Source organism: Cavia porcellus, unplaced genomic scaffold (assembly GCF_034190915.1).
Source record: "Cavia porcellus strain 051 isolate PalLab524CR breed Dunkin Hartley unplaced genomic scaffold, mCavPor4.1 scaffold_21, whole genome shotgun sequence".
In the NCBI taxonomy this organism is placed as follows: domain Eukaryota; kingdom Metazoa; phylum Chordata; class Mammalia; order Rodentia; family Caviidae; genus Cavia; species Cavia porcellus.
The window spans coordinates 56,436,992-56,457,248 of NW_026947504.1; positions in this window are offsets into that span (position 1 = coordinate 56,436,992).

Sequence of the window (20,257 nt, forward strand, 5' to 3'; positions counted from 1 at the left end):
AAAAACCCCACTCTGAAGCAAGGATCAGCAGGACTTTGTTCCCTAGAGATCTATGCAGAACTCTGTACTATGCGGTACTTACTTCTGTGCACTCTATGTAGGGAAGGAAAACCACCCCAGCAAATGAAGGGTCCCAAATGACCCAAGGCTTGCTCCCCAAAGCTCAGGTGTTATTATCGTAGACTCAGTTGAGGAGATCCGATGGTGAGCAGTTTACCTCTCCAGGGGCCCATCTGACCTCTCCTGGCCCTCTCATGAGCTAGCCAGACATTCAAGACTTCATGCGAGTGAGAAATAGGGTGCATTCACTCTCATCCAGCTCTCCTGGCCATGGGCTTCAGGCTCCATTTGCATCTCTCCAACACTGTACACACCTTTATGATCTCTGCCTTCCTCCTTGCAGAGAAGAAAAGATTGGCCTGAACTTAAAATGCAGCTAGATCTCTCATGAGTCAGTGGACCTAGCCGTATCACAGAACCTCCAAGGGTTATAACAATTCCTAAATTGCTATAATTAAATAAAATATACACTGAAATTTGCTGATAAGGTTTGAAGCGGTATACAAATGTCAGTTTTTTGGTTTCATGTTTAATTTCCTAAAGCTTAGATTAATATTAATGTGTGGTTCAAAACAAAGAAAGCAAACTCATGCTCTGCTCCATCCCTGTCCTATCCCAGGAGCACTTTGAGAGACCAGGTTTGCAGGATTCTTTCACAGCATAATCTCACAGGACTCCTCAACCTCTCAGAATACACATACTGCTAATGTGAACACTTAGTTAGGGGACTCCCAAAGTTCTACTTCTTCAACACTTGCAATATGCAGGAAAGATACATATAGTCATCACTTTAGTTTAATCCTCCTGTTATCAAAATGCAATGCCAAACCAGAATCTTAAACCCATGGTGCACTTATTCAGAGATTCAGGAAAGGACGTGGGCAGGAAAAATGCAAATAGATAAATAGAAGTGAAGGAGAGAGACTACAGAAGAAAGGAAGGTAAGTTTATCTCATTTAGGTCAATCCAAGGTCTCCTTGGGCTGCATCCTCGAGCCAGTATCCCTCAACTCAGAGGGAAGAGTGGATATCCCATCCAGACCAGTCTCCCCAACTTCAAAGTCCATATCCTCCCAGCCACCCTGGCTGATGTTGCTATTGTCAACCAATCTCCACACTAAAAACAGATTTGTGGAGCCACTCACGTATATTTTCTCAGGGCAGTCTCTTCTCAGGCCAATCTTGTGCCATATCACGTGATTGTGGGAAAGAGTAGCAGTTAGAGGAGACCCAGAAAGGACAAGAGCACTTTCCCAGCAGCTTCTAGAAACAACATGTTCTACCTACATCACCTACAATGGTAATTTACGGCAAAAATAAAGGTCAGCAATGAGTGATTCATGGTCAGCTGTTAGGAGATAAGAAAAGTATTTTTAAGCCTCCCTTTATTCATATTGTGCTCTATGTAGGGTTGCCAGATTTAGCAAATAAAAATGTAGGCACCTACTCTCAATTTGTAATTCCAATAACAAGTTTTAGTGTAAGTACAGTGGTACCTTGGTTCATGAACTTAATGTGTTTGATGATAGGGGGGAAAGATGGCCACATTTGTGTTTGTGTGAGGAACATGGCTGCAATTGTGTTTGTCACCTGATGAGCAGTTTGTGAGCAGAAGCAAAACTTTGTCAAATAGTTTTGTTTAAGAGCCAAAGTGTTTGTGAACTGAGCTATTACTATATGTCCCATGCAATATTTGGAACATACTTGGACCAAAATATATTACCTGCTTAACATTTACATTGAATTAGATATCCTGTATTTTATCTAGAAACACTGCTATTGAAACTAAAAGAGAACTGTGAAATTCATTGTCCTCTGTTAGAAGCAATTCAGACTTGACCTCTTTGGCCTAATGTTCTAGACCTTCAATGCCTGGTCCAAGATAGGGAAATCACAGGGCATGTGTGAGAATAGAAATTAGCACATGGAATCCATCACTCTGAGATTGAGTCCCATGAATATAGATAGAGAGAGGAGAACATGGCTCTACATCCCATCTCAACTCCTCTCTTCCTCCTGATTCTCATCAAAGCAAAGGGCAAAATCTGTTCTCATTTGCTTCTACTCTCTGCCTATGATTCTAATGAGCTTTCCTTGACCCCTTTTTTCAAAGAGCAGAAAAAGGAAAAACTTGTTAACAATGGTTGCCTGTCGTCATGACTACATTTGAGAGCTTCAGTGGGCAATCCTTTAGAAGACCCCCTGCCACAAAGGTTTGTTCTCCTGTGAAAAGTAGGACAGCACTTCTCTCCAACACAAAGGTACCTTTCCCAGGAAAACAACTACCCCACTGTGCTCCTAGGCTGCTTGTTCCTGTACGTATCCATAGTTTCCAGAATAAAGCTTTAATCTCTTCGGTAGCCCCAAATGCACAAAAGCATTGCAATGCCTTAGTAATGAGATTACTAATAATAATAGTGTGATCAGTTCCTCTGCAAATACCTTTGTCCTGAAAAACAACAAGCTTTCTGTTATTTGACAGCCTCAAAGATAAAAAAATGATCCAGGCTGCAAAGCAAACAGTGTTTTATTTATAAAACTGTATTCTGACCCTGGGCTTCCTCTAGAGTAAAGGGTCAAGGATATTCACCTGAGTAATACAGCATTCTTCACTGACAGATTGAAAGAAAGTTACTATTTATGCACTTAGTTTGGGGAACTCCCCAAGATTGTATTTCTTGAACAGTTGCAACACACAGGAAAGATACCCATACAGTTACCTCTTAATTTAATCCTCCTGTTTCTAAAAACCAATGTCAAACACTGCAGTACTTTCAGAAGATAATTCCCTTATGGTTACCTGATTTATACAAGAATAATAGAGGATGGTTTAGTCTGCAGATTGACAATGGAAGCTGTGTAGCAGTGACCTTTTCATGTAAATCGATTATGTCCCTAACTACCCTCAAATCTCTGTGAAATCTCTCTTAGCAATACCAGTAAATGACACGTATAATAATCAATTGCTGCCACGCATTCAATCTGAAAAGCAGTCCTTTAGCAAATGTGTATTAGAGCCTACTATGTGCAAAGTATCAGACCCTATGGTGGGCTACAAAGAAAGTAGAAAGGAGAAATTTGCTAAAGAAAATTCTACTTACTTAGAAATTGCAGGCCACTTCAGGTTCATAGAATAGAAACAACAAATTTATCACAACATCATTTACATGACCACTAAGGAATGATTGGTGATCCAGCCCAGGTAGGTGAATATGTGAAGAATTCATTAGGGGTGAACTTCTTGAGGATAAAGACGATGACCTCATCTATTTCAAGTTCCCAGCACCTATCCTAGTGCTGGCCCTTGGTGCCCAATAATATCTGCACAGCCAGTAATATATTTAACAAAAGAATGAGCATATGCATGGAATCAATAGGTCAATTTAGCAAAAAATTATGAAGGAAATTCTTAATGATGACTGAAGAAAATACCCATTGCTTAAGTAGTACTGGAGAAAAGGAAGAGAATTTCAAGCAAGAAAGTTTCATGAGTAAAAGAATTTAGGCAAGTTGTATTCTCTATAGGATAACCACCATGCCCCTTGCAAGCTCCCGTAGCCAACTAATTCATCCCCACATTGAAACTATCAGCGCTGTTATTCAACCTGATTCAAACCCCCAACTTAACTTTACCAACTCTCGTTTTTGTATCAGAAACTACCCAGATTTGACCATCTCATCACGGCTTAGTATATTTAATCCTCAACTTACATAATTTTCAAATAATGTTTACGTTTTTTCAACCTGCAGCAAAATCATCACTGTTGAGAGAATGCAAAACCAAACTAGTAAATGGGACAATTTTGATAGAAACCAATGCAAATGCCTGTGAAAATCCTGAAAGGAAATAGCAGAAGAGTTAAAAGGTAACGAATATTAATTGAGGTGAGGAAGAAACGTTATGTACTCCACAGAGGAATTTGAGACAAATGAGCTCCAACATACTCAGAAGAAATTCTATCTGTCAAGAAACACACTCCACCCACACCACCAGAGGTAAAAATACTCCGGAGACATCAAACCTCAGGCTTATCTTTGTACCCCTCCAGATGGGTCTTCCCAGATATCTAGAACCTAGGGCTACCCCAAAATTCCTCTTGCCATCTCCTAACTGCTGTAATGAGATGCTCTTCATTCCACCCCAACATATAGCAGAGTTTTCCGTGGTTCTTGAATATTATAAATCATTTGGCTATCCCTCAAAGGCCGAGTAACCTGGTTTCTCCAAACAGAGGTAAGATGCTTTATCTTCTTGCTTGTCTCTTTGCCAAAATCTCTACTTCTTTCATATCTAAACTGTCTAAGTTATATATCCAAGTTCCTAGCAAGATAGAGTTTCTCCACACTTGGCATGTATCTAGCCCTATACACTTCTTGCTGTGAGACAGAAACAAACTCTTGTTCCATCTACCATGAGATGTCACTTGGAAATGTTCAGTGTAACCATTACTGCAATGTTCTCAGATTTGCTTATGCCAATTCATCAGTTTCCATTACTGTAATGATAATTGAATAAAACAGAGATAATCAATTTAAAAGAGGAGAGTTAATTTTGGTTCACAGTTGGAGGAATTTAACTCCATGTATGGCTGAGTCTATTGCTTTTGGGCCTGTGGTAAAGGTAGCACTTCATGGCAGCGAGTGCTGGGTAGAGCAAACTGTTTCATAGAAGCTGCAAATCATAAGAAAGGAGGGAGAGAGCACTGGCCCACAACCTCCTTTGAGGACACACTCTCAGTGACCTAAAACCTCCCACTATGACACATCTTTTAATGTTTCCATCAATTTTCAATGACACCAATCTGAGGAGAAAGTCTGTAAGACACAAGATTATAAGAAACATTCCAGAACCAAACTATAGCTAGCACATGCCTTTTACATTTTTGTGTTTGCTAGTTTCTATTCAAATTTTCTCACACCTTGTCTATGTTGAATGTTTGTGTCCCGCCAACTTTTATATGTTGAGATTTTAGCCCTGACTATAATGATATTAAGAAAAAATTGCCAATGGAAATAAATTAGGTCCAGAGGGTAGAATCTTCATGATGGGATTAGAGTCGTTATAAGAAGGATACCGGAGAGCTCTTAGGCTAACATTTTACCATTTTACCATTTCCTGAAAATTTAGGAAAATCCAGAAGAGGGCCTTCATCAGAACCTAACAAGATTAATTTTAGACTTCCAGCTTCCAGGTTCTGTGGTTAATCAAACACCAAGTCTACAGTACTTTGGTATAGTTACCCAAACTAAAACATCCTACAAATATTAGCCCAAGCAAGATGTACAAATTCTGTACTTTATATTTAGGAGAAGTAAATTTGATGAGTAGGGTAAAGAGTACAAAAGAGTATGAAACACTGAGCAAACCCATCACATCTACCAACTTCTTAGCTAGATGACTTTGGACATAAAAATACAGTTTATCATTAGGATCCAAGCTTTACAATACGCTAAACATTAGCCACATGCAGCTAGCTATTGAACACTTGAAATATGGCTAGTCTAGTTTAATATATATTGAAAGTAAATATATATATGCATTATATTTCAAATATACAAAGTGGTAAAAATGTAAAGTAATTGATCATATAGTGAAATGTATAATATTTTAAATATATTGAGATAAAATATTTTATTAAAATTAATTTCATTTATATTTATTTTGGGGCTATTAAATTTTTTATTTCATCCGTGGCTTACATTGTATTTCCATTGCACAGTACTACACTGAATCGAGCACCATGATTGATTATGACAAAGCTTCTGGAGATTACCAGAACATAGGAAGTTGTACCAAATGTCTCTTACTACTTACAGGAGATTAGCTAACTAGGTGGATTGCTGTCAATAGATTTCAGATTTCACAAATGTTAAATGTTACTGGAGTTATCTCTAAAGAACCTCAAGATAAAATCGGAGAATTGTTTCTTTATCATAAACAGCTTATCATACGCAAGAAATGAAAAATATGTCAGTGCCACTTGAGACAAGGTAAAAGAACTATGTCAAGAACTACTTCCCCCAAACAGTCACTAAGTGATTTATTTGCACCTTCACTTTTAAAAATTGAAAGATTTAACATGAATTTCTACATTTGAGTGTCCTTTGGTTGAAGAGAGGAAGGTCTCCTAACACCAATGCTACAGCTCCGGTGACCACAAGAAGCTGGATCTAAGAAGCATGAACCCTTCTAGATGGTACACATTTGACAAGGTACCCCGGGCCAACTGCATCACAATTTACATAATGACCTGACTAGATCATATAGACTTCTGGTATACGCTTATTATTTAACATACTAAATTTTGGAGAATTCACTTTTCAGAAGCAAAGAAAGTTTTAAAAAGTAAAATAAAAGAATAGCCAGGTATAGTTGTGTGTGGCCCTAATCTCAGCACTCTGGGAAGCTGACGCAAGAAGATCTCAAATTTTCTTTTCTTTCTTTTTTTTTTTTAATTTTATTTAAGGAGAAAAGAAAAAAAAAGCAGAGAAAGGGTACAAGTTATACAGATTTGCAGAAAAAAAATGAACAGTAGGAAATTACTAGTTAATGGATTACATATTGTCATCTTAGAAATAATTGTTCAAGTCACAAAATTAAAGCTTGTAAAGTGGACATTCCATCAATGATACTGCAAACAGTTCTGCTCAATGATCCAATATAACTCTGTGATATCATATTCTATCTTATACACTTAAACATACATGCAGTTATAGAGTTTAGAGCACTTTCTTTTCCTCTCTTTTGTACAATGACTATTACACATTTTGGGTTTCATTGCTCTCACGGTTCTTATTACTTTTTTGGAAGAGAGTAAAACCAAATGTGACAGAACAGAATTGGTCAAGTCAAAAGGGTGGACATAATAGATAATGTGAAAACATAATACAAGGTGATCAACAATGGTTACCATAATGCCTCCCGCTATCTCTAATAGAATTGCCTATACCATTAGTTATAATACAATTGAACAAAACAGTAAAGAACAAAACCGACAAAACCAAACCATTGGAGACATTGTAGGTCTTCAAAAGTAGATAAAAGTCAACGAGAATGGGCGTTATAATGAATCTCATTATCTTCACAGCTGATGCCTAAATTTTCGAACCTGATACTATCCAGCAAAACAGAATAGGGGAACATCAGTTAAAAACCAGATGGTGAGAGTAATACAGGGCTTTGAATCGAGGTAATGGAAAGTCAAAGTGGGTTATTATAATATATCCTGTTATTTTTTTCCTTTAATTAAAAGGATAAAAATTTTTAAAAAGTATTAAAAAAGTAAATAATGGAGTGGAGATTGAGATAAAAGAGGGCATAACAACGAAACAGCACAGATCAAAACATAACCATTTAAGCAGAACAGTGTTTCACCACCAGATAATCCTGACCTAAAAGTAGTTACCATATTGTCTCTTTCCTTGAAATCCTTGAGTACAACTTCGTATACTGTAGCATTAAGTATATCAAAACAATGTAAAACCATTTAAGAGAATGACAGCATTACAGAATATTTAGAATCGACTAACAGAAAATGAATAATGGTTTCTGTATAATCTCCTTGTCTTTAAAAGGTTTTTGCTTATACTATCATACATAATAAAATCCAGTAAGATACAACCTATTTAGACCATTGGAGACAGAAGGACAAAAGCTAGATGAGACTTCAAAACAAGATGATACTAAATCAGTATTACCTATTAAGATGTCATTTTCTCCAAAATAGCTGTTCCTATCATCCAATCTTCTCTGCCTCATTTCTGTTGAGCTCTTATTCTGTCAGTAGCTGTCAGTTTGTCTTCTTCACTTTGTTCTCTGCTTCATTAGTTGTGGCCTCCACTATTTCTGGATTCTTTGTATTTTTCTTTTTTTAGAATATCCTGCAATACTCTCTGTAGAGTTGAATTGGTGGTGGCAAATTCCCCCAGTTCCTCTTTATCCTGGAAGCACATTGTTTTTCCATCAATTTCCAGGGACAGTTGTGCAGGATATCTCAATCTTGGCTGGAGATTATTATCTTTCAAAGCTTGAATTATTTCGCCCCACGCTCTTCGTGATTTGATGGTTTGTGCAGAGAAATCTGCTGTAATTCTGATGGGTGCTCCCTTGTAAGTGGTCTGTTTCTTGTCTCTGACAGCTTTTAATATTCTGTTCTTGTATTGAATTTCTGGAATTTTTATTATTATATGCCTGGGTGTTGCTCTGTTTGGGTTGTAGGTAGCTGGGGTCCTGTATGCCTCATACATCTGAGTATCTTTACCTTTTGCTAAATTAGGAAAATTCTCCTGGATTATTTCTGTGAGTAGCTTTTGTAGTTCATTTGTTTGTGTCCCTACTTCTTCTTTTATGTTCTTAATCCTTAAGTTATGGATCCTCTTATCATCTTCTTGTCTTTGTATTATTGCTGTTTGTTTCTTTGTTATTTTTAAGAAGTTTTTCATTTCATTCTCCCATATTACAATTCTGCCCTCCAGTTCAGATAGTCTGTCCTTAGTTTCTTTCAAGCTGTTATGCCAGTCTTCGATAGACTTCTTAGTTTCTTGGTAGTCCCTTTGAACCTGCTTCACGTATTCTATGCTTTCCCTGTTTTCTCCATCAAACAATTCTCCCCTCTTTTTCTGTTCTTCCATTCCACCATCTGTTTTTTCTTGGGTGGGGCTTAGCATTTCTCTAACTATTTTGCATACTTCTAGCTTCAGGTCGTTGATAACTTCATTCCTGAATTGGTCTATGAGGCTCTCTATATGGTGCTTTATGTGTATTGGTGCGGTGTCCGCTATTGCCTGTTTCTCAGAATTGGGGGCCGAGGAGCCTTTCTTGTTGCTGCCTCTTCCCATATTCTCTGTTCCTTATATATGCAAGCTTATATGAGAGGCCCAGCTTCTCTCCCTGTCAGCCACAGCCTGATCGAATTGCGCCAGTTAGGTGTTCCCACTCACCGCTGCGCACCAGGCAGCCTACGCGGGGGCCCGCCCCTCCCGGCCTCCGTCAGGCTCTGGGATCTGGTTTGGGCCAGCCTACGGGGTCCGCCGGCAGCGTCACGCAGGCCAGGCACTTTTCACCAATCCCACCCGAGAGGGGAATGTGTGGCTGGAGTCGCCACCACGCCCTGCTCCCGCAGGACTGCTCGGGCCCAGAAAGTCCACTGGAGTCAAACTGTGGTGGAATGTCAGTTTCTCTCACTCACCTCGCCACAAGTCAGAACATGCCTCCCTGCCCGTCCTGTTTTCGACTCCGTTCGCAGACTCCCGTTCTCAGAGTTTCCGCGCGTCTCTCTCCTTGCCGAGCGGATGTAGAGGCAGCCAGCCACTGCGCGGCGGGAAACCCAAATCGCGGCTTCCAATGGCGCAGGGTCCAGCCTCAGCAGGGAGACTTTTCTGTTCCTGTTTTAGCACCAGGACTGCATTCCAAGTTGGTTTCTCTCAGCCGAGTTCGTTCCTGAGTCAGCAGAGCATAACTCCACCTGCTTATGTCTCTTTAGTCCGCACCATACCTGGCTTCTGAGCCTAGTTTTTCAGAGAGCCTCCGGTAGTTGCTGTTATCTGTCCGCCATGTTCTCCCGGAAGTCGAAGATCTCAAATTTTAAACCAGCCTGGCCACTTAGCGACTTAATGAGACCTTGCCTCAAAGTAAAATTTTTGTAAAAACTCAGTGTGAATTCCTAGGTTCAGTTCTCAGTGCCACAAAAAAAGTGTAGCAGTTTGGATATTGCATTTCCTCCCCTTTCATCAGGAGTGCAGCATAATATTAAAACATATTACCAAAGATAATATGCTGTATCACTAAACTTAGATTTATGAGTTCTGGAAAACAATCAGAACACAATGAAACAAATTTTAAACTGCTATTTAAATGGAACAAAATTTCATGAATCATTAAATGAAGCAATGACCAAACATGTGCAGTAAATTTATGCAAATGAATTTCATAGAACTACCAAATAACTCAACCTCATCAATGACTGCATAAATGTAACTGAAGTGGGCTATTTTCTTGTCCATCCTCCTCCTCATTTAACACTCTTTAGCTTGCTCAGCTGACTTATGGATATGACTTAGCCCCTGTGGGGCACACGGTAAAGTGAAATTGTGGGGTCCATGTTAAAAAGTGATTAAGATTTCTAAGACACAGATAGCAAAGTGTTACAGCCTCTGTGAGGTCCTGTTGGGTGTCGGGCCCTGTGTGACTAGAGGTGCGTGACCATACAGCTCAGCCTTCGCCACAGTGAGACATCTTTTCAGCTCTGGAGGTTCTGGGAAATTTGTTCTTTAGAAAGAAAAATCTCAAAATGAGACTCGAAATGTTATTTTCTAATCTATATCATGTAAAACTGGGTCTAGCAGCACCAGGTTAAAAGCAGTACTCTTGGAGATGTCACTTGTGCCCATCTTGCAGCAACTGACAACCAAAACAGCTGGACCCTCAGAGACCCAGACAGACCGTGAGGAGAGGACCCTGCCTTCTGTAACTTAGTCACACTTTTAGGAGTTTGTACTTCAGTTGCTATGTAATCGTAGACAGCTTCAGATGTCCTTAGTGTATGCAAATCTTGCTACTATACTTAGAGTTTAAATGACTATTGCTTCGATGTCATCATGAAAATTAATATTTAATGAAAAATTTACAAGATTGCTTTACAATAAGTATGTTTATGAAACGTTAACCTGAATTTTTGAAGTTTATTGCTTAGTTATAACCCTCTGGTGGTGAGACCAACAATTACCAAATACAAATAGTGCATTACCCATCCTGACCCAGCATCACCCTCCTCCTCTGGGACAAACAATTTAACTTTGTGAGGCTTATACATGGTCAAATTTTTGTTTTTCATGTATATGTGTGTCTTCTTCTGTGAATGTTTGGTTTTATTTTTGGACTTAATGAATTCCCATTTCCTTCATGAATAGAATAAAGAAAAGAACAATAATATGCTTACTGATGGAACTATCCCTTCATCTCTTTACACATACTTGGGGACTGTGTCTTATATGTCAGGCACTGTTGTAGATGCTGGGGGACCTAGGTGGGGAACTAGAAGTCTCAGCCCTAAAGGGTCTAACAGTTTATTTGACAGAAAAATTAGACCACTAAAGAAATACATAGCATTCTGGGGGAATGTCAACGTGCAGGTGATGCACGTTAAGGTAGGATAGTCACGGAAATCCTGACTAGAAGGGGACACTTGGATAACACACACAGTGGTAAGGAAGAAGGCACAGGGCTATCTGAAGGGGAAATGCGAACCCTGAGGTAGGTATTTCACCTGGAATTGAATGACACAGCAAGGCAGCCATGAAATGAGGTGGAAGAGACTAGTTTGAGGTCAGGAGAGTGACACATTGTAGCGGGTCATCACAGCATCAGGAGGATTTGAATTTTACTCTGGACAAGGGGCAGTCATTTCAGTAGAGAAGCAATCTGATGTATATTTTAATAGAAGCACTTTGCCTGCTCTGTAGAGATTTAACTGTGCTGAGCAAAAGGGAAAAATGGAAGCCAGGGGAGAGATTTCTGACCTAGTCAAAACGGGAGGTGATGGACATTCAGCCCGGAGTTTCAGCACTGGAGATGGTAAGACAGGGCCACATGCTATATGACACGTGATGTTAGAGATGAAAATATAAGCTGTGGGTATGAAAGAAGAGAAGACTCGAGGGAAACTTTGAAGTTTTTGCTCTTGCACTGGAAGAATGAAACTGGCATTGACTGAAGTGGAGAAGACAAAGGGCGGAAGATGTTCTGAGAGAAAATCTAAAGGCTTGGTTTGGGAATATAATATTGGAAGTGATTTTCAGACATCCAGTGGAGATGTTGTTTGCACAGTTGGTTATATGGAATTAAGAGGAGATATCTAAGCTCATGACAAATACTTAAGAATTATTAGCATAGAAATTAAATTTTGACCCATGAAATTCAGAAAAATCAGCAATGGGAGAGTTTTGATAGAAGAGATATCTAAGACCTGAGATCTGAGAAGTTCTAAGATTCAAAGTCAGGAAGATGAGAAGCTAACGGCCAAGGAGATAGAAAGGAGCTGCCTGTGAAGTCAGAGGAAAACCAAGCAAGTGTGACGTCCTTGAAGCCAAATGAAGAAAAAATTTCAAAAAGAGAGCAACAGACAGTACTGAGTGACCCCAATGGATCAGATGTGATGAGATGACTGAGAAGTGACACGGGATGTGGAGCATTTGGGTCTTAGTCATGGTGACCTTTATGAGAATAGTGTCAACAGAGGCCACATGATAAAGGAGTCCATAGGAAGCAACTAGAAAAAAATTGTAGCCCTCGAGAATAAGCATCTCTGATCAGTGTTTTGTTTAAAGGGGCATTAAATAGAAGGACCAAATGAGATATTGTGTGAAAGCACTTTGAAGATCAAGCAAGCACTATGTAAATGCTGAGTATTGTAAGAAATACCCTTCTGTCTAAAGATATGGCTTTCAAAATGTCAAGACATCTAGACGGTCACTGTGCTTAGTTAAAGCTTTGTTACCCTCAAAAGATCATGTTTTTATTAAACTCATGGCAAGTCAAAGCAACCACCAAATTCCTAACAAAGGAAATCCAAAGACACCTACAGTACTAAGCATGGTCTACTTAGTTTCTCCCAACTTGGTTACATAATCAGCCAAAGAAACCCAGAACAAGGAAATAGTCAAAAGTTCTGTACGCAAAAGGAAGTTACAATTCCTCTTTTGAAAAAGAGTTCTTTGTTATTTCCGGATGAAGAAATTTTCTTGGAAAATCTTCAAGATAACCAGTATATATTGTTTGATTACATGATCAGGATATTGTAAAATGAGAAATTTCCAGTAAGTAAAGTGTCCTTGCTCATTGCTCATAAAAATAAATATCCCTGATGGTATCACAGGATGTTTTAATTGTTCAAAATGAGCTACTGTCCTGTTCAGTGAAGGATATCATGTTAACATTTTTGTTCCTGAAAATGTGAACATAAGTGTACAATGTGCCTACAGGCCAAAATCCATAGGCTTACAGTTGACTATTCCATCCCAGGCTGCTCCATTCCTTGGGGAGTCAGACTACAAACAGACAGCCAGGCTTTCCAGCTCAAACCTTCCGCATGAAAGGACTGTAAGATCCTGGAGCAAAACACCTGAGCTGAGATCCAGGTGTGAAGACAGCCACCTATTCATTCATAGAGATCCATGCACAGTTTATCCGTTCCATAGATGGGCAGACAATACATTGTAGACCAGTGATGGCAAATCTTTTAGAGACCAAGTACCCAGACTGCAACCCCAAACCACTTCTTTATCACAAAATACCAGCACTGCAATTAAACCTGAATATCCAGTGCTCAGTTGCAGGGGCAGTGCTGGGTGAACTGGCTCGCATGCCACCAGAGAGGTTCTGCATGCATGCTGTGGCACAGGTGCCATAGGTTTGCCACTGCTGCTCTAGGCCAATGCAGTCCAATAGAAACAATGTGAGCCTTACAGATGGCTATAAAATTTCTAGTAGCCACATTTAAAGGAAATTAGCAACAATTAATACTTTTGTCTTTTTCCTTTTTATCGGTACCAGGGATCGAACCCATGACTGCCTGCTTGCAAGGCAGGTGCTTATGCTGCTGAGCTGAATCCCCAGCCCCAACAGTTAATATTCTTATTTAACACATCCAATCCTAAGACTTCTAACAAGTAATCAATATTAAAAATTACAAATGAGAATGTAAAATTAGTCTACATTATCTTTTTGCACGAAGTCTTTGAAATCCTCTGTGTGCTTTACTCTCCAGCACACGTCTCAATTGAGAGGATTACATTTCACACGCTTAGTAGTCACTTTTGGCTAATGGTAACCACTCAGGAAAGACCAGCTCTAGGAGCAGAGATTCCACAGGAACAAATCATCTATCTTAACTGCAAGAAAGCTACAGAGTTCGGGGCAAACAGGACTGAGACAGGCTGTTAGAATGAAGCCAAAACTGGTTAAAGGCAACATGTTACTGGCATGCAAGAAAATAGCACCTAACAGAATTTGAGGAGAAGAGAATAAGAAAGCTGCTTCAGGAAGTGAAGTGAAGTCTTAGTCCCCCTCCCAGGAAAGTAAAAATTAAAAGGATTGCGATGCAGGGACATAAAAAAAACACAGGACAGTCTCTACAAGGCCCTGGGAAGAAGACAACCTCACATCACTCACTATTGCTAGCCCACAGAATCTAAGGAGGAGAGTAAAACTCAGGCTCTCATCGCAGAGGGACCAAACCATGAAGGTCTTTGTAAGCCACAATGAAGAGCCATGTGGGTGGCCATGTGGGTGATGGGAGTCCTTAAGGAATTCTGAACAGTGGCTCCAGACTGTCCCATTTCTCTCCCCAGTAACTCAAAGCATCTCTGCTGCATTGAGAAGGAATGAGAAGCTTGTACAGGGAAAGGAAAGAACTTATGGTTCGCATGAGGTTGGCAGCAAAGCAAAGAACATCTGATCATCCAAGGCCCTTGCAGTGCTCACCTGGAATTTGAGTAGGAAGAGAGGAAAATTCTATAGCTAAATCCATCATCTGAGGTCACTGTAAAGAGCATACCAGGAGGTAGAACAGCCCTGGGGAAGAAAAGGATAAAGAGTGACCATCCAGAGTGAAGATTCCATGCCAGTGCTGCTCATCAGCCAGAGCCTGGCTGGGAGAGAGCGAGACCCATCTCTGAGGAGGAGGGAAAGGACAAATGCCAGCTAGGCCAGTAGTCTTAGGACACGGGGATGGGACACCTACCCCAGAATCCCAAAAGGGAGTCGATTCTGGAATGAATCCACATTTGTTGTGATATGAAAATAGCACATAAAATGGCCATATGTGGTGGTGCATGCTAGGGCATTCTCCTCCTCTCCTGCTCAAATGCACCTGTGTCTTACCAGGTGAGCCTGTAATCGCAGCACTCAGGAGGCTGAGGCAGAAGGATCATTGCGAGATCAAAGCCTCCTATGAGACAGGGAGAGCTTAGTGATGAAGTCATAATTTCTGTAATGAAACTCAAGACACTGAAGGACAGAGGAGTCAAGATTAGGACCCATTTCTCCAGAGTCTTTGTCCACCAGAATCTAAGTAGACATAAGAGCTAACTGACTCAACAGAGAGATGGCTGGAATCTCTGCTCACCTCTATCAACATCTTCCTAGCTGTATAATCCTTGTGGCTTACCACCACTGGGAATGGACAAGTTTATAACTCTAGTACAATACTTCTCAACGCAAATTTCTCTAGGAACGTTCCAACCTTGAAATAGCATCCACTGACAGATTAAATAAGACAGAGGAAAAGTTGATGACCAGGGCCCATCATGAGCATGAAAGGCTCTGAGAGGGCAAAAGAGACTCAAAGACCCACCTTACCTTCTTCAACAGCTTCCTGTAACCAGGCCTGAGGCCGTAAAGCAAACACTTACTGAGCACCTAATGTGTACCCGCACTGTGTCTCACTCCGGGGATATACAAAGAAGAGAAATAACTGTCTCTGTTTTCTCAGAGCTTAAAAATCTAGGTAGGAGGTATATTTGATTCCATTCCTGCTATAACAATGCACCACAGAATTAATAGTTTAGAACAACACAGTTTTTTTATCTTTAAAAAGCAATATAAAAAAAGGGTAGGAATAATATAGAATTTCAACAAAATAACAGTAAGAAATTAATACTAGTAAATATATTACATATCATTACCTTAGAAGTAGTTGCTCATTACAAAATCAAACCATAAAAAGTGAACAATCAAACAATGACAGCACAAACTATTCTTTTTGTTGAACTAACAGAGAATTAGTAGTAGAATTAGTGGTATGGTTATCTATCTTATAAAGTTACACACAGATTTATTATCTTACTTTTCTGAAGATCAAAAATCCTGAACAAATCTCATCAGGCTAAAATTAAGGTGTTGTAAGGGCTTCACTCTCCACTGGAATCTCAAATAGAGAACTTTTCCTTGTCTTTTCCAACTTAGAGAGGGTGCTTGCATCCCTTGGCTTGTGACTCTTCCATCAGCATCAGTGGCAGTCTAGCTGGAGGAGACTTCCTCATATCACATCGCTCTGACTCTGATTCCTTTGTTTCTCTTTCTACTTTTAAGGAGCCTTGTGATCACACTGGCTCAAAGAAGATAATCCAGAATCATCTCTTCATCTCAGAATGAGGTGATTAACAATTCTATTTGCAATCTTCATTCTCCTTCGAAAGCTTTTGCATGTAACAAAATATTCTCATCTTTCAGAGGAATAGCCTCTCTCTCTCTCTCTCTCTCTCTCTCTCTCTCTCATGTCACTACTCTGCTTATCACAGGGAGGTTAACCATCCATATACAAAATTAACTCTTACATAATGTAAGAAGCATATGAATCATAAATATGGTGAAATTCAGGCAGTAAAAGGTCACTCTTGCCAAGGCATTAAGAAGACTTATCAGGGTGGTGTGCTATGTGTGCTGTAGCCCCTCTCCCCTGTCCAGTGCTGAACATTATGTTCCGCAGAGGCAGCAGCAGGAGATGAAACAGGAGTGGGATGATCTTCACTGTGACTGAAGGTGCCTGGAGAAACCACAGGCTCTGCTAGGAAAGGGTCACAGGAATAATGATTCCTGTGAAACGCATTGAGTGTGGACCCAAAACTGCATAAGATGGTTATCTCAGGGGCTGTGAAGATGAAGAGTGATGAGGCATGAAGAACAGGCTCCTCAACAATCCAACCAGAGGTAAACGGAGCGGGCAAGGGTGGTGGTCTGGGACTGGAGAAGGGGGTAAGGCACATGCATCTTGCAGGCCTCACAGAGAGGGCAGGTTAGAGAGAGCTGAACCAGAAGAAAGGTGTATAATGACAGGAGGGAAACGCAGCATTTAGGAGGAGTCTGAGGCATCAACAGAATCCTAGCAAAGAATAGTCTCACTGGCTGTGGAAATGCAGGCTGCCCTGGGCTAGTGTCAGACTTCAGGTCTACAAGGAACCAAGAGTAACAACAGAGGACAGAGCCCTGAGCACTCCACCTCAGGGAGCAGCCTGCTCAGGGTCTAGGAAAGAAAGAGGGAACTGAAGAAGGTGGAGGCAAATAACCCTGTGAGCAGATGCTCTGTCGGCCTCATTAAAGCGTAAGCGTCTTATCAGGAGGGTACAGTGTGGTGACTTATCAACCACAACACCTATCTGCTACTAAACTGCTAAACCCAATAGCTCACTGAGAACAAAGAGGCCCTGAAAGGCTGTGACAGGTGGGTCAGATTGTCAGCCTGGGGCTCTGCCAAGTTCAAGTGAAGCCAAGTGGGCACCATTCCTCCACAGGGAGAATCAAGAGTATCACTGTCTCTTATTGCTCTTCCTTAAGGGACTCCTTGAGCGGACAGCAAGGGCACTAAAATCAGCTGGCTTAGCATTGTCCAGGCTCCCTGCAGCCCCAAGTCCACTGAGCTGAGCAGGGCCCCTTCCTGGTTTCCTCCAGAGCCTCAGTTGCAGCATTGCAACATCTCTTGGGCAACTGGTATATCCACACCTGGCACAATGTCCCAAGTGTAACAGACCAGCCGCACATGCTGTTTGCAAGGATAGGCGGAAGGGAGGGGTAAGACCACTCGCCATTCCTGCCAGCAGGGCCTTTCTCCACACAGAACCACAGTGTGGCGAGAGTACACACACTGTTACCTCACTACAGAAAATGTTTTTAAATGGCAAAGCTCATGTCTGGTGGCAGGAGTCAGGAGGACGGGGATTCTCAGGGCTGGGAGGGTTTCTTGGTCTGGGGTTGGTTATATGAGGCGGCTTATAATGAATTTGGTGGAAATTTATTAAGCTATACTCAAATGTTGGTACATTTTCCTGCATGCCTTGTGCTTCCATGAAAAGAGCTACTTTTCTGAAATGCTCTTATAGAAGAGGGCCTTATATGTCTAACTGGGGGTCAGCAGAGTCAAGATAGAAAAGAGAAACGGATGCCAAAGGAGAGAAAGTTCTTGGCCATCCCTCATGGACCATATAGGGCTTTACCCCAAGGGGAAAATCTAACTGACAAAGAAAATCAGATTGGCCAAACTCCACAGGCATGGTCAGGTGAGAAGCACAGCTTGGAGACCGCTGCCTGCTGTGTGAAGCCACTCCAGGCCTGCCATCAGTAGGAAGCTTGGTCTCTGTGAAGTCAGTTTCATGCATCAACCTGGATAGGCTTTGATACCAATTTGTTTGGTCAAACACTAATCTAGGTGCTGCTGCAAAGGTATTTCCACATGTGTTTAAGATTTACATGAGAAGCCCAAAGTATAAATAAAGAGCAAAACAAAAGGTAGACAACAGGAATTAGAGAGATAGGTCTTTCTCAAAGGGGTGGGGAATTAAGAGATGGAGGGAGGGGTGGGAGAGAGAAGGGAAAGGTGAAAAGGGAATAAAGATGTGTTACATGCATGTACCAGCTCCACACCAAGACTGTGAGCACTGTACTGCAAACAGGTACGAAAAAAGAAGGAGCCTCAAGAGGTGGATGGAACGGGGAGGGAGGGAAGAGTAAGGGGATAAAAAATAGGAATTAAGACAAACATATACTGGGAGAAAAAGATTTCCAATCAGTTGAGATGAAGTAAAGCACATTACATTCCATAATGTAAATGGGCTTCATCCAATCAGATGCAAGCCTCAAGAGTAGAGGTTTCCCAAAAAGAAAAGAATTCTGCTTCTAGGCTGCAACAACAAAATTTTGCCTAGATTCCCATCTGGACTCAAGACCGCATCTCAGTCTTCCCAGAATTTCCAGGCTATTCCACAGAGTGTTAATTTGAAACTCATGAGTCAATTCCTTTAAAAATTGTATATTATATATATGATATAATATATATTAATATTATATACTATATATTAATACATAATTGGTATGTTATATATTAATTATATGTTATATAGCTATGTTACATATATTTTTATATACTATATGGATACATAACATACCCATGATTCTGGTCACAAGCCAGACTGGATAAGAACTACATTGAAATCAATGGTTAGGTTTAATATTGACCTTACGAGATCTATATCTATATCATCTATGTCTATATCTATATGTAGATCCTTACTGATTCTCTTTGCGGAAGAACTCTGAGTAAAACAATTTCCAAAAGGGTGTCCTTCCACGGCCCAAAGCATCTTTCTCAGCCTGCAACTGAGGGCAGACAAGGTGGGGCAATACTTCAGTTTGGGGACCGAAGCCTGAAGCCAGGGGCCCCTCTTTATTTGAAAAAGAAATAAGATTTCATCCATTTAATGGCTGAATAGCGTTTCGCTGTGAGCATATAAACACAGCTTTTGTATTCACGCATTGGCTGATGGGCATCTCCTAGCATCTTTTGTTGTCGCCTTCCCTGGCTGTCCAGATGCCCGTGCACTGGGTCATAGCCAGGCAGGTCTACCACTCTCTGCCTCCTATTACTCTTTGCTGAAAAATGACCACTCCACTCCTTTAGCCCACTCCCCCAAAGAGACTGGCGTCGTGATGTCAGTCTCAGAATCTAAACGCTGGCTCTGTCCTCTTGACTCTCTTCTTGACTAAGGTAACCAGGCAGATGCTAACAAAGTCAGAAAAAGGGGAAGTCCTAGAAGAAGGAAATATTGTTAGACACCTGTACATTTCCTCGCTCTCCTACTAAGGATCTTTGCATGACTCTTTTCAGAGTTCCCAGAAACTCCAGATTAACAGCCACATTCCTGAAGATGTATCCAAAGCTACCTAAACTCTCTGATCCAGTTAGATACAACATAGGGAATGAACAAAATAAACAAGAATGGTTGCAAGCACTTTAATCTTCTCAATGCACTGAAATATTGTCGAAATGTTTTATCTTCCATTGCACACAAAGGAGATTAAAAACCCATGATAAATAGTATGCTCTCCAGGAGAGAATGCCATATATAGGGCAATATATAATTTCCTGCTTCTGGTACCATTCAGAATAATTGTCCTGGTAATGTGAAAACAAGAGGGATATTAATTTAAGATTAAAGCACAATTATAAGCTTTGTCATACTGTTAATTTCTTTTAAATGTTCCTCTGAATAATTCCAACTTTGCAAGATGGAATAATCACACAATTAAAAATTGCATTAAATAAATGAATAATTAATTAATGAATAAAAGAAGATGAAAATACAACAGGCCATGCGATTTCTAAACAATAATTTTAAACAATAGAGCTTAATCCTTCAGATCTATGAAGGAA